The following is a 5002-nucleotide window of genomic DNA, read 5'->3' as shown; positions in this document are numbered from 1 at the left end:
CTACTGCTTAATGGTATGCTTAGATATGCTTATCATGTCGTTTGCTATCAGAAACCACGAAAAGTTGAAAAACTTACTTTTTTTAAGACAATAACTCACGAGGGAAATGTATGTAATATGGGTCTATTGTCCCCAAATTGGGTCTATTTATGGATGCAACTTCGTCCTATCTTGTTTGATCCTCAAAAAAACGCTCTTGGTAACGTTTTCTGATGTATTTTTTTTATCACTATCACTGTTAACTTAATGCTCTTCATTCCTCAAAACATTTCTTAGAGAAAATTTTACGAAAACTACATTAAATCACTCAATTTAAAAATTAAAAATTAAAAATTTCGCTTATCGTCTTTTGACCGCAGAATATCTAAATCAGAACATTGTGATGTTCATTATACAGGTTTGGCAGAAAAAATCTCCCTTCCTGTTCGTTCCTTATCATCCAAATGCAAAACAACATTGTTGACGTTACTCTTATTGCTATATGCTGTCAAATGAATTTCATGGGCCATAGTTAGGAACATAGAAAAGAAATGTGTCCCTAAAGTTGGGTCCATGTTTTACTTGTGAAAACGTTGTTAAACAATTAAAATAAACATAAAATATTCAAACAGCAACTGTAAGTTTTACGTCTAGTGTGTATTATCAGGTAATTCCAATCAATAAATGCCATAATCAGGCCATTTGATGATCGTCAGTCAACCTTCCCATCTTAACCTTATAAGTCATGGCGGCTAAAAACTCCGAACATTGTGATATTCTCAACCAGTTTTATTACTTACGAGAGCTGAAAATGTATTGAAATGTTGTGATATAAATTGATTTGTGTGTGGTACACATTTATCAACCATCAGTGATCAATATTTTCCTTATTTTTTGTGTAATATTCCTTAATTAATTATTTATTTGCGTGATAGGCCGAATGAAAGGACTAGACCCACATTACATACCGTAACCCTACTGCAGTGTCAAAACAAACGATTTTTAATCAATCACTTAACATGCAATGTAGTGCATCCGCAGGAGAGCCTTTTTTTTTGCTGTGTGGTATTAGGAAGTCACTTGAAATTATGTTTGGCAATCTAATTTTGAAATTGGTCTCACAAAATCACACAAATGAGACCGTTGTGTTACAACTTTTGCTGTATTTCTTAGAAATAACTAATTTTACACGTGACGGAATCCATCTTTGATATAAAGTATGAAACGTACACAAATAATGTAAATTGAGATGCTCTGCGACTGATTTAAAATTGAGTCATAAAAGACGCGAAATTCAGCTAAATCATACGTACTTTTCGTCGAGTAACGAACTTTTCAGTTTCGGAGCACTTAATTTTACATGACATGTTTTTTTACGTCTTATCCTTTATGTTATGTCAAAGATGGATTCTGTCGCGTATGATATTAGGTATTTCTATGTGTATAAATAAATATGTAATGTAAAATAAAGTACACACTTTGAAAAAATCATGTAAATTTAGGTGCTCTGAGACTGACATATTCTTCTTCTTTCTTCTTCTTTTTCTTCGCATTTCAAGCTTATTGCTTATGGCATATTAGCTTATTGCGTGCTCACAACTTAGTGTTCTACTAGATGCACTTCCACAGTTATTAATTGAGAGCTTTCGATGCTTGCTACCATTTTTGCATTAGTATAATTGTGTGGCAAGTACAATCATACTCTATGCCCACACAGTTAGAAATACACAATCTTACACGTGACGGAATCCATCTTTGACATAAAGGATGAGACGTACACAAACATGTCATGTAAAATAAACTGCTCCGAGACTTAAACGTTCGAAATTACGTTTGATTGAGCTGAATTTCCCGTCTATTATGATTTAATTTTATGTCAAAATTGACGCTCGTATATGTCAGTCTCAGAGCACCTAAATCTACATTAATATTTCTAAGTGTGCAGGGAGTCGAGAAATTTTCCAACCCGAAAAATTCCAAGACCGGAGCGGGAATCGAACCCAGTCACCTCCAGCATGGTCTTGCTATGTAGCTGCGCCTTTACCGACTGAGCTAAGGGAGGCTGACATGTACGAGCGTCAATTGTGAAACGTTTCAGTCTGGGAGCTCGTACGTTTCAGCGTCACGTTTCAGTCTGGGAGCACTTAATTTTACATGACATATTTGTTTACGTCTCATCCTTTATGTGAAAGATGGATTCCGTCACATGTAAAATTAGTTATTTCTAAGTGTGTACTTCAAGATTGAAAAGTACGAAAGTACGTTTGATTGAACTGAATTTCGCGTCTTTTATGACTCAATTTTATGTCAAAATTGACGCTCGTATACACAGCAAAAAAATAATTTTGATATCACATCAAAGTGGATGCACTACAATCATGTCGAAAATTTCATGTAATTTTTATGACCACATAAATAAACAAATGCAGTAAAAGCAGCGTAATGTCAGTTCATGCATTGTATTAATGATAATTTTGTCCTTTTTAGCAAGTAATATTACACCATATTTTCGACATGATTGTAGTGCATCCACTTTGACGTGATATCAAAATTATTTTTTTGCTGTGTATGTCACTCTCAGAGCACCTACATTTACATGATTTTTTTTAAATGTGTCAGTATGAGATGACTAATTACATTTACAAGCCTTTTAAAGAAAATTAAAATTGCAGATTCTTAAAAAATTATCAAAATCAGTAAAAATGAGTACAGTGAATGAAATTTACGAAATTTTTACGACATGTAAAAAATATGTTTTTAGTTTGTGATTCGAGGGAATGTAAGCGAGGACGTATATTTAGGTTAATTAAGCAGCTTCTTTTGAAAACACCAAAAAACATTTTAATGTACATGAAATTTTTCAAGTGTGCACCCGTATTAGATGGCCTATAGGAATGAGAGCAAACTGGATAGTCGTCCTTCGATTCAGTGCTGGTACCACTTTAATTACGCCATGAGGACATTCAAGCTACTGAGTCACCCAAAGTGATGGCAAGACAGCTATAGATGATGCGTGAGGATTTTTGCTATCACTTAGCTGGATGCTAGATCGCTACACCCAATATTTCCCAATCAACTTTGATGAACAAATCAGTAAATTCCATCTATCATCCAACGATGCGCTAATATTATCACAATCACCCACACCATAACTCACAAATTACCACTTACACTGCGAACCTAGCGGGGTGGGGTGGTTTTCGTCATAAACCAAACAGCTGTAACAAACGGAACAGATGATGCCACCTTCTGCATCAACATCAGTGGCAGAGGTTTGAACTTGCGTTCGACTGCATGGCTGTGGTGGTGGTGGTGGTGGTACCTACTATTTTTGACAGAAAGGTTATGTGAACCGAAGCTTCGTTCCTTTCCTTCCGCCGCGCACCGCAAGTGATTTGGGAAAAAGAAAAGAATGATGCTTCCGGTTCCACCAGCCACCAACAGAGAAAGACATCGAGCGAGAAATGACGGAAGCTACCCACTCTGCCCTGGAGGAAAATGTGCATATAGTTGTAGGCAAGAACTGCAAGCTGAGCTTGGTGTGATAAACTGAAGAATAAATATGTTCCTAGGATGTGTTCTTTGTCGCCTGAATACCTCCCACACTCCAATTCCTGCTGCTACTGGTGCAACCAGAAACGTAAGAAAAAGGGTTCACCAGACCGGGTTGACGTGTTTATGCATCACTACTGTCATCATAGCGTCGTTTTCGTCGTCGTTGTCGTTTGGCTTTGCATTGCTCCGGGAAAATTGGATAGGAGGCCAACTACTTGCATGGCTCGGAACGCATTCACAGAGCAGCACAGTGCAGTGCGGCAGTTGATGACATGTATATGCATGCAGGACCAGGAGCTGTAAGCTTATTCGAGTTCAGCACGAAAGCGAGAAGGGTGATGTTTGTGGCCTGGTAAAATACGAACGAAGATATATTTGCATAATATCACTTTCTTTCCATTATCACTTGCCACAGACGGTTTGAATGATCCCCTCGCTCGATGATGGGAGGCAGACGCCCATGCTAAGGAGAGTGCATCAGCTCCTGCCATGCAGGTTCGTTGGAGTGTTGCAAAATTATGCCGGAGAAAATTTATGCCTCTCAGTGGTGTGGGCTGTTAAATCTACCCTGTGACAGGGAATTGTTAATGACGGAGTAAAATTATTCAAGCAAAATAAAAGTAATAAATGAAGGCGTTACGTTATTCAACTGCTTCGCTAAGTGATTGTCAGTGCACGATGTTTAAAATTGTTATAGAAAATCTGTTGGATGAGTTCATTTAATATATTTTTATTTTCTACTAATCCCAGCATTATCCTAGTTATTGTTGTTTTTCTATTAAATATGATATCAATTATCATTATGTTTTAAGTTTTGTTTTCTTGATTTTTCACTCCCCTACAGCTGTTCCAAGTTTGAACGAATTTTTTTGCGTATTGTATTTGCGGGAGAATTTTCAATTTTATATGGGAAATGTATTAAAACCCTGAGACTTAGATTGAACAAAAACACCGCAAAACAACTTTGTACAAGATTAAATATCGATTTCACATCTTTCATTTTCATTTTGCAGCGTTTGGTGGGGCAATGGGAGCGTAAGTCAATCCAAAGCCGAGGATAAAGGAAGGGTAATGGCTGAATACTCTATGCGGAACACTTGAATGCCATGGGAAAAGGAAGGGATTGAAGAGGTTGGTTATTGAGGGGTTTTGTGGAAATGACACATAGTACTAGAGTTGTGCTGCAAAATGTAAGAAACCGAAAATCCATCTCCCACTGATTCATCCTGTCATATAAATACCAAATTGGTATTTTAAAGCAACCATCAAAGTAAACAGACAATATATGACAGCGCAAGTTGTCAGCTGATTTAAAGGCTAGTTGCCTCCCTCAGCGAACCCCCGCATCCTAACTCTTTTGTTAACCTACTTAATGTTAGTAGGCTGTCTAAATTTTCTTTTTTAAGTTCGTTTGATGATTATGATATCTCATTAGTCTAATTTAATAAATAATTGAAACATAAAAAAA

Source organism: Ochlerotatus camptorhynchus, unplaced genomic scaffold (genome assembly GCF_037179485.1).
Source record: "Ochlerotatus camptorhynchus isolate MF236.1 unplaced genomic scaffold, CSIRO-AGI_Acam_v1.1 ptg000036l, whole genome shotgun sequence".
In the NCBI taxonomy this organism is placed as follows: Eukaryota; Metazoa; Arthropoda; class Insecta; order Diptera; family Culicidae; genus Ochlerotatus; species Ochlerotatus camptorhynchus.
Note: the sequence above shows the minus strand (reverse complement) of the source record.